Here is an 11,699-nt window from a genome sequence, read left to right as displayed (position 1 = left end):
TTTAAGACTATGTTCTCTTTTCCTCTGTCATGATATTTTCAAATGATTTCAAAGTATCAGAAGGTGTTGAAATACTGTAATTTATAAACAGTTTTTGTATTCTGAGCTGGAATTTTCTGATTTTGCATATCTGAAATTGATAAATGTACAATAGTTGACTCTATAGATATAGAAAAAACCCTGAGAACTAAAGATTCTCAGGTAGATGTCATAGTCTCTGACTGCATACCTCTATAATTGAAGAATAATAATAATAATAATCACTCTGCCTCACAGTCATGAGATCAAGCATTTATTTTATATTGAGGTTTCTCTGGTCAATCTGCAGTGAATTAACAGAAATGTTGAAACACAAGTAGATTCTATAAACCTTGAAGTCAAAACAAAAAAACATAGAAAAGACAGTGAAGAGGTTTTCTTACTTGTATAAAGTTAACATTTATCAGAGAATAAAGAACTCTCACTTTAACTTCTGAGTTTGATGACAGATATGCTGCTTCATACAGAGAGCTGATCACATCACTTATAAATGTATTGTAGTGAAAAAGAATCTCAGTAAGTGAATTAGAGAGACATTCAACTCTCAACAGAATAGAATAATTCTCAAGCATGTATGAAAGTGTATGACTTTTGTCTGAGCCCTGTGAGTCATATATGAATGTGCTCAATGACAAGCTCACATTGAACATCAACTGTGTGTCATTGCAGACATTCAAGACAAGCTGTTCTATGAGTATTGAAGGCTTAAGTATATGACTTAGACTGGTCAATAGCTTAAACTGAGATATTATGAGAACTTATCTCTCTGGCATTGCTTCTCCGCGCCTCAGTATGCTGCTGAAAAATATCAGAGCAAGACAAGCTTCTTCAGTCTCTTGTGCAGACTCTGCAGCATTGAGAAGACTCAAATAATATGAAAAGACTTTCTCAATTAATATGTAAGATTTATTCAGAGTTATTTTCTGATGAATAATCATATTTGCAGAAGATAATTATGTTTTAATAGCAAATAAAATAAAAAGAATTGCTAAAGCATTCATCTGAAAATGAAGAAAACTGAAAAGTAAACAACAATCAATCAGAGAGCTTTTATAGTTTTAGATAGTAAGATGTTTCTCAGTTGAAATCTGAAGTTTGATACCTAATCAAGGCTTCTGTAGATAACTACTCATTTTTAAATAGATGTTATTAAAAGCTAGCTCTATGTGAGAGGCCTACGCCGAATAGATCGGTATAATATTGATAGGTCTTATATAACAAAGATAAAAATGTTAGAGAAGAAAAGAAAGAGAAAGTGCGAGAATCAGTGATTGAGATGGATATTTATATGCATATGTAGTGGTGTACGCGGTGGTGCTTCGGGGTGGAAGAATATACGCGCGTTTGTAGCAGCTGAGGATCAGCAATTGAGAATGGCTGAGAATCAGAGTGTACACATTCGTGGCGGCTGAAGATCAGTGATCAAGAATGGCCGTGAATCAGAGTATACATGTTTGAGAATGAAGCGGTTGAAATCTATGAAGTGTAACAGAATAGTCTATATAATTGATTAGATACAGCTCATTACATTAGTCTCTCTCTTTCAGAAGCAGTTCTCATCAGTCAAGAGTCACTGTTTCAGATAATACAGAACTCAGAGTTCAGATCAGTTGATTGTAGCTGATCTATTTCACAAGATATTATCAGTCACAGCTGTGATCTCTCATTGAGAATATTCTCAATCTCTCACTCAAGCTCATTATCTTCTTCTATGATGCCTGGCAGCTGTCAGTTGAAAGTCAGTTAAGAAGAAAATGAGTCAGTGATAGCACAGTGAAGCAAGCTTGTATGAAATACATTATAAATCTCTGATAATATGTTAAGACAGTAGTTATGACTATCTAGAACTTCTATCACTTTATATCTAACATAACAGTAATCTAGTATATGAGATAAATATGTGATTTGTATATTCTTAAGATTCAATTATATCAGATCTTCTATCTTATATTATTCAGTGAGATCTCAGTGAATATTAATTTAATTCTCTTAATCTTGTTTTACAGTTATTATAAAAGCCTCTATTTAATCACAGACATCTCAGAGCTTTATTACTATATTATCAGTGATTTGAATTGAACTACAGAGGTTCAGTATAAACTGTGTAATCTCTAGAAGATTCAACACTTTCATGTGATATCTGTGTATAAGAAAGAACAGACTTATATCTATTGAAACAGTATCTTGACTGTTGATAGCAATCTCTGTATATAGAAGAAGATTATGTTAATCATCTTATCAGTAATTATAGAACTTATAAAGATAATTCTTTACAGTCTGAATTATCTATTCTGATGCATTATCAGTCTCAGAGTGATAGACAGTTAATAGATAGTGTATAATCTTGAGAACTTAACAGATTCTAGTTTAGAGAGTGCTTATAAATTAACAGCTCTGATGAGTCTGATCTGATACTATTAATCTCAGTAACTCATACATTCAATAGAATAAACTTTGTAAGAAGACTTCAGTGACTTGTTCAGTATTTATCTTGTTATAAGATTTCAATATTATATCTTTACTTAGTCAGTCAATGATAATCAGAATGTTTCTACAATTCTTACTCTCAGATAGATTAACAGTGAAGTCAATTACTACATCTCATCAGATTCTATCAGAAATATCAAGTGATTTCAGTAGATTTTTTCTACAGTTCTCTTATAAGATAATGAAAGAACAGTGATTGCAGTTTCAGACAAAGTATTCAATACTGTTTAATATCTCAGATTAATAGAACTCTCAGAAGATTATTCTATACAGTTGTTCATAGTCTAAATAATCAGTTATACATAAATTATACATCTCTTGTATTATTCAGATATGTAAGAGTTCAGAGTAAGAGACTTAGTATTGTTTACAAAATTATAGAGTATTATTATTATTAATTGAACATTCTGAGATGTTGATTCTTACATGTAATTCTGGGGGAAATTGAGATGCTTCTTATCATACTACTTCAGTGAGTGCTTGAAGAAGTTCATCAGTTTGAGCTGCTATATGTCATAGCTCATCTAATGTAGATTTGAAAGAAGTTGAGATATCAGTAACAGTTCTAATTGAAGAAGCATGTATAGTGCTGTGAGCTGTTCTATCTTGATCAACTAGTATCTTCAGATTTAAGAGCCAGTGCTCTCAGTTCATTCAGTGAGTATCTGTTACATTGAATAATATATTCTGCTCTTGTCATGAGAGAGCATCTGTCATTGAGTTCTAACTGTTATAACAGTAGTGTATCATAAAATGAAAGTGACTTAAGAACTTAGATCATTGTATCTATCATTTGATAAGTTTACAGATAGTTGTAAAGTATTTAAGATTCTTATAATCTGTAACTATCTCAAATTCAGAGACACTTTGAAGTTCAGAGTCTCATTCTTCTAAACAGTGTATAATTGTAAGAAGTTTCTTGTCATAGATCTCATAATTGCATTCAGTGAGACTCAGTTTCTTAGATATAAAGACACATGATTATAGAACATCTTTATTATCATATTATAATATCACTTCTTCTATTATATAGTCAGAGAAATCAGCTTCAACAACTGTCTTATGATTAGAATCAAATGTTATCAGCAGAGAGATATTAATGAATATCTTCTTTATCTGTGTAAAAGCAGCTTCAGTGTTCACTGATCATTGAAATACTGAGTTCTTTTTAGTGAGTTCTGTAAGTGATCTTGCAATATCTGAGAAGTTTCATATAAATCACTGATAGAAGTTAGTGAATTCAATGAAGCTTTGTATATCTTTCACAGTATATGAAGCTTCTTATTTGAGAATGATAGAGATCTTCTCAGAATTTATTTGAATTTCCTTACCAGCTTCTATGATGAAATCTAAGTATTTAGTACTCTTAACTTTGAAATTATACTTGTCAATATCAATTGATAGTTCTGCTTCTTATAATCATTGTAATACTCTTCACACATACTCTTAATATTCTTTTCTGAATTCATCAGTGAAGATGAGAATGTTATCTAGATAAGCAGATACAAACTTATTAAGAAAATCTCAAAGTACTCAGTTGATATACTTCTGAAATGTACTGAAGATATTAGTCAGTTCAAAGAGTGTGACTATTCATTCAAAGAGGTTATAATATGTTCAGAATACTGTAAGTCATTTATCTTCCTTAATGATATGAATCTTATGAAATGTGATGATGATATCTAACTTTATAAATTATTGAGCTCATCTGATTCATGCTAGAGTTTCATTGATGAGAGATAAGAGATATTGATCTTTCTTTGTCAATCTGTTCAGATCTCAGTAGTTCACACAGAATTAGAGTTCTTTATCTGACTTCTTTGCAAAGAGAATAGAAGCTGTAGTAGAAGAGTTGCTAATATATATAAATTTCTTATCTAACAGATCATTGAGTGTCTTTCAAAGAAGAAGAAGTTCATCTTGAGATATATTATAAAGAGAGTCTCATGATGACTCAGAGTTCTTATCATTCTTCTTTTCTAACTTGATACTGTGATTCACTCCTGAGTCTTGTAAAGAAGGTATATTCATAATATTGTCTTATTAAAAGACATCTAAGTAATCATGATATTGTTGAGAAAGTTTCATATAAGAATCTGTTATTGTAACACAGGATAACTTCTCTAGAGCCTTCTTGATATCAGTCAGACTGATGAAATAAATTGACACATGATTCTGCTGTCAGTGATCTTGTTAATAACTCTGTCAGTGATTTTGATGACAACTTCTTTTTCAGAGTATTTTGTAAGCATTGACAGAGATCTGTGTAAGGTTCATAGTCTTGTGAATATTATCTTCATGAATTCTATCATTGTTAGGGAATATCAAGCTCCTGTTTCAAGCATTTAACAAGATGCCTTGTTCAGATAATCAGACAAGTTCTAATATAAGATTGTAATTGAGATTGTCAACTTCATATATATAGACATCTTCATATTGATGTTCTCTCACATCTATATTTAGTTTCATTATATAACAGATACAAACATCTTTTGAGTCATTAAATTCTGTGAGAAGTCAGAGTTTTGATAAGAGAATACACTGAAGATTATAATATCTTATAACTGAAGATTTTATCATTGCATAGTAACATAGACTGCTGTCTACCATGACTTTCATATTATACATGTTATTAATCACAGTAGATACAAGAATTGCATTCATTGTTATTTCTTCTTCAAATCATTGTTGTTCAACCTCTTCAAGCTTCTGTTTACAAATTTGAACAGAAGCTAATCTTTTCCCTGTTTCATCAGAGCATTCTTATAGTTATCTTTCAAATCTTCTTCTAATGTAATGTGATTGATGTGAACAGGCACTGATTCATTCTTTGAATGAGAAGGCACTGATCTTTCTCTTGAGTATGAAGATATATAGATTAATCAGCAGTTGAAAGCAATATGTTCTGATCAGTTACAGTTGATACATACTTCACATTGATGTCAATCAGTGACTTCTTCAGAAGTGATCTCAGAAATTCAGAAGTCTGTTTAAATAGTGAAAACTCTTGCTTATGCATAGATATTTGAATCTATTCAGTTCATAATATATGCATCATTGCTGTTACTTCTCTTCAGTGCAGGTGTATAAGTGACTGAGATGTAACATCTTCTGCCACTGTTCTGTATACTCTTGAGCTTGATAAGATAGTCATTCAATGTCTAAAGCTGTGTGCAGAAGTCTTTATAAGTCTGGTCTTTATCTACACTTATAAGAGTCTGTAAGAGTTTGAAAGTCAATATCTTCTTGAGCATGCTAATCTTTATTTAATTCTCTCAAGATTGACTACCTGCTTCTAGAATCTTGATATTGAAGTCAGAAATGAATATTGTAAGAGAAGTATTTCTCTGTTAAACACTCTGTAATCAATCTAATACTTTCTATTACATGACAGTGTCTTGAAACAGAATATCAAGATATCTCATGATATTGTCAGGCATTTACAACACTGATTCACATGCTTTCATTCATGAATGAAACTTCTGTTTCATGTGACCTTTTAATTGTTCATTGATATATCAATCTTGATTGATTAATGAACTGATGAAATCTTTATCTACACTCAGTTTCATGAGTATTTCCATTCTTTATGATGAGTAGAGAGTGAGATCAGAAGTATTGAAATATGTGAGAGCATCTAAGTATTCTTTCAGCACTTTTGTATTCAATTCTGTAGATGTTGGAATTGCATGAATTAATCATTGAATCTCTTCATATTGAAGTTGTTAAGTGACATGCATGTCTGCTATCTGTTACTGTTGTAATTTCAACATTGCTCGAAGCCACTGTGGCATCGCATCTATGCTCATGTTTAAGAGTTTCATATTATCATTAGACATGATTATATCAATCATTAAATGTGTAATTATATAAATCTCTCATACATCTAGACTGGCCGCTGAGACCATGAATTTCACATTTGATTTCATTTGGTCTGATCTCATACATTTCTTGGCGTGAATCCCGCTGGGACTGGCTATCAAAAAAACATGTAAAGTGACTATATATCAGATCTTAAAATAGAATCATGACTTGAAAAAAATGAGAAAGTGGTTTCATTTAGTCTCATTTAGTCCCATTCTTGGCATAAAGTTACTATTTTTAGACATTTTAAGGTTTTTTTAGACTATTTTTAATTTTTTAAAAAGTAATGCTTTTTGATAATGCTCAAATGAGATTTAAAGTCATTTAAAGCAATAAAAATAATTTAAATTGAGAAGTGGAAATCATGATCTCATTTGGAAAATGTGACAAGAGTAGACAGTAAGTCTCACTGAGACAGTATGAAACTACTATCTAATGTTAAAACTGTGTAATGGGATCAGTCGAATTGATAATAAGACTATCAAAAAATCTGGTCCTGGTCTCAGACACGGTTACACGGTCAGTCTACATACATCTGAGTGTCAGAACTCTCAGATCTTTCACTGATATTCTCTTGTAAGATCTTACTCTCTTCATAAGATTCTGTTACAGAGTTAAAGTGACTGATAAGTAAGCTTCTATCTGAAAACTCAGTGTTCACTTAACTGTTTAACTGTTTCTCTATTTCTTACATGTTGTTACATGTTCAGATATCTCTTAATGAATAATTATTTCTAATGAGAAGATAATGCATGAATAATCATTTCTAATAAGAAGATAATGAATGTTTTTATAGTGTAAGAGATCTACACTGAATAGATCAGTATAATACTGATAGGTCTTATATAACAAAGATAAAAACATTAGAGAAGGAAAGAAAGAGAAAGTGCAAGAATCAGTGATCAAGATGAATATTTATATGTGTATGTAGTGGTGTACATGGTGGAGCTTCAAGGCAGAAGAATATACACACGTTCATAGCAGCTGCGGATTGGTGATTGAGAATGGCTGAGAATTGAAGTGTATGTGTTCGTGGCGGCTGAAGATCGGTGATTGAGAATGGCCGTGAATCAGAGCATACGCGTTTGAGAATGAAGCGGTTGAAATCTGTGGAGTGTAACAGAATAGTCTATATGATTGATCGGGCGCAGCCCGCCACACTCTACATGAATCTGTATAATGTACTCCTGTACTTTGATGATTGCACAACAAAGAGGCAGCATATATTTAACTCTAAACTAATCTCATTCAATTGAATCACTGTTACTTTGATGTAGTATATTAAGCAGTGCAACAGAGGCCTTCAGTTCACTCATAATCTACTCTGTGTCAACCTGTTTAATCTGTAAAGATGTGAGTTGATGAAAGTTTCCTTTATATATACTCTTGATTGTGAGTGTAAGAACATTGCTGAATAGAGTCAAAGTAATATTTTAACTATCTTTAAGAGTGAGAAGTAGCTCTTTAAATAAATTTTCTGAGACTTCACATAGCCTAGCTTCATTAGTGATGCTTCAATTATAGAAAATAATGTATATACATATTATCAGTTACATATAGACTCTTTTCAGTGAGCTTTGAGTTTGCTGATGAGAGTAATTCAAGAATATTAAGATTAAACTCATACACCAGTATGTCAAGATGCTCTTCTAGTTTGCATATGACTGATACATGACAATATTTACTTTTATACTTATTGCTTTTTTCAGCTAAATTAGAATATAGCTGAGTGAGCAGGGATTTTATCACTAAGATTATAAAAGCATGAAAAGAATTTCCTCTACTGAGATGAATAGAAAAATTTTCAGAGTGTTGAACTAAAAACTTATTATTCAGCTGATGAGAAGAATCTCATAGATTCTGAAGAAGATTGAGAATGTGACATCTCTTAAAGAAGCTGAAAAAAGTGATGCTAGCATCAAGTTATCTAATTATTTCAAACCTCTTAGTGATGAGAAGTACTTCACAGAGCACTGATAGCTCATCTTCTCATCTATTACAATAATATGAAAGAATTTCCCACAAGTTAAGTAATGCTCAATCACTATCAATTGCAAAGAATAAAATTTGAGCTGTGATATACATATTTGTCAGAGAGACATGAGAGAGCAGTCTCTTAAATAGTTATTCTCACTTAAGCTTAAACACATATTGGAACTTTTCTCACTTCTCTATCAATAGCTTCTCAAGTAATGTCTCATTGCTAGATTGAGTCACAGTGCCTCATAGAGGCTTCAGTAAGAGATGTCTTGAATCTTTGATAACATGTTAAATCAGAGTTGAAGATTCACAGATAAAAACTAGTCACAATATTTACTATTCTAGTCACAGTGTTTTCTAACCTGTGATGCTTTTGAAACACTTGTATACTTCAGAGAATTGTGATGATAAGACTCAGTTTTCGTCAGACTCTGTACTCTAGTGAGCGGCTGATCACTGATCAAATCAAGCTGGCTAGAGTCTATACATGGTGCACTCATGTGATGCAATACTTTTAGTATGTCAGTCAAACTGCAGCACTTGAAGTCTGCTAGCCTCTTATCTTAAATTTTTGATGACTTTGAAGATAACTTGAAAATCTCTATCAGAATCAAGCCATGCAGCTGCAATAATAGCAGATATTGTTCAACTCAGCACTTTGAGTGATGCTGATTAGTTCTGCTGACATGAGTGAAGAATCATACACTCTGTAATTTCAGTACATCTTACAATCACCTGTCAGCTTTTGTTGCTATCAAGAGTGTATAAAGCATTACTTGTTATTTCTAGAAAAGTTAGTTACTGCTTTCTTTGATAGCAGGGAAACTTATTCCTAGTAGCTTCACTAGTATAGATGCTGTTTAAAATTATAATTTCAATAAGTGACTCTTCAAGTTGAGTCAATCTTCTATTTTCTTCATAGTCTTGCTTATCAACACTAGCTGCTGTGAGAGCTTTAATCAGACTCAGTGTAAGAGGCCTACGCCGAATAGATCAGTATAATAAATAGAACTTATATAACAAAGAGAAAAATGTTAGAGAAGAAAAAGAAAGAGAAAGTGTGAGAATCAGCAATCTAAGTGAATATTTATACATGTATGTGATGGTATATACAGTGAGGCTTCAGAGCAGAAGAATCTATACATGTTCATAGCAGCTGAGAATCAGTGATCAAGAATGATCAAGAACTAGAGCATATGTATTCAAGAATGAAGTAGTTGAAATCTGTGAAGTGTAATGAAATAGTCTATATGATTGATCAGGCGCAGCCTGTCATATTAGCTTCTCTCTTTCAGAAGCAGTTCTCATCAGTCAAGAACTGCTATTTCAGATAACATAGAACTCAGAGTTCAGATCAGTTAATCATAGTCAATTCATTTCACAAGATATTATCAGCTGCAGCTGTGAGATCTCTTATCAAGAATATTCTTAATCTCTCATTCAAGCTCATTATCTTCTTCTATGATGCCTGGCAGCTGTCAGTCAGAAGTCAGTTGAGAAGAGAACAGATCAGTGATAGTGCAGTGAAGCAAGCTTGTATGAAAGACATTATAAATTTCTAGTAATATATCAAGATAATAGTTATGACTATTTAGAACTTCTATCACTTTATACTTGATATAATGATAATTCAGTGTATGAGATAAACATGTGATCTGTATATTCTTAAGATTCAATCACATCAAGTCTTCTATCTTATATTGTTCAGCAGAATCTCAGTGAACATTGATTCAGTTCTCTTAATCTTATTTCACAGTTGCTATGAAGATCTCTGCTTAGTTACAAATATCTCAGAGCTTTATTACTATATTATCAGCAATCTGAATTAGACTGTGAGAGTTCAGTATAATCTGTGTAATCTCTAGAAGATTCAATATCTTTATATAATAATCATGTGTAAGAAAGAACAGACTTATACCTGTTGAAACAGTATCTTATTCATTAATAGCAATCTCTGCATGTAGAAGCAGATTATATCAATCATCTTATAAGTAGTTACAGAACTTATAGAGATAATTCTTTACAGTCTGAATTATCTGTTCTAATGCATCATCAGTCTCAGAGTAATAGACAGTTAACAGACAGTATATAATCTTGAGAACTTGACAGATTCTTGTTCAGAGAGTACTTATAAATTAACAGCTCTGATCTGATACTATAGATCTCAGTAATTCATACATCTGATAGAATGAGCTCTGTAGAAAAGCTTCAGTGACTTATTCAGTATTTATCTTGTTATAAGATTTCAATATTACATCTTTACTCAATTGATTTATAATGATCAGAATGTTTCTACAACTCTTACTCTCAGAAAGATTAATAGTGAAGTCAATTATCACATCTTATCAGATTCTATCAGAAATATTAAGCAGTTTTAGCAGATCTTTTCTATAATTCTTTCACAAGATAATAGAAGAATAATAGTTGCAGTTTTAAATAAAATATCTGATACTATTTAATATCTCAGATCAGTAGAATTCTTGAGAGATTATTTAATATAGTTATTCATAATCTGAATAACTGATTATATATAAATCATGCATCTCTTATATTATCTGAATGTGTAAGAGTTCAGAGTGAGAGACTCAGTGTTATTCATAGAATTATAGAGTATTACTGTCATCTATTAAACATTCTGAGATGTCAGTCTTTATATATAATTCTAGAGAAAATCAAGACACTTCTTGTTATACTGCTTCAGTGAGAATTTGAAGAAGTTCATTAGTCTGAGCTGCTGTATATCACAGTTTATTCAGTGTAGATTCAGAAGAAGTTGAGATATCAGTAACAGCTCTAATCAGAGAAGCGTGTATAGTATTATAAACTGTTTTATCTTGATTAACTAATATCTTCAGATTCAAGAGCTGATGCTCTCAGTTCATTCAGTGAGTATCTATTATATCAGATGATATATCTTACTCTTATTATAAGAGAGTATCTATCATTGAGTTCTGACTGTCAGAATGATAGTGTATTGTAAAATGAAAGCAGCTTAAAAACTCAGATTATTATATCTGTTATTCAGTGAGTTTACAGATAGTTGTGAAGTACTTGAGATTCTTATAATCTGTAATTATCTTAAATTCAGAGATACTTCAGAGTTTGAAGTCTCATTCTTCTAAACAGTGTATAATTGTGAGAAGTTTCTTATTATAGATCTCATAGTTGCATTCAGTGAGACTTAGTTTCTTAGATATGAAGATATATGATTGTAAGACATCTTTATCATTATATTACAATATAGTTTCTTCTATGATATAATCAGAGAAATCAGCTTTAACAACTGTTTTATAATCAGAATCAAATATTATAAGCAGAGAAGTATTGAT

The sequence above is a fragment of the Blastomyces gilchristii genome, assembly GCF_000003855.2.
Source record: "Blastomyces gilchristii SLH14081 genomic scaffold supercont1.50, whole genome shotgun sequence".
Lineage (NCBI taxonomy): Eukaryota > Fungi > Ascomycota > Eurotiomycetes > Onygenales > Ajellomycetaceae > Blastomyces > Blastomyces gilchristii.
Note: the sequence above shows the minus strand (reverse complement) of the source record.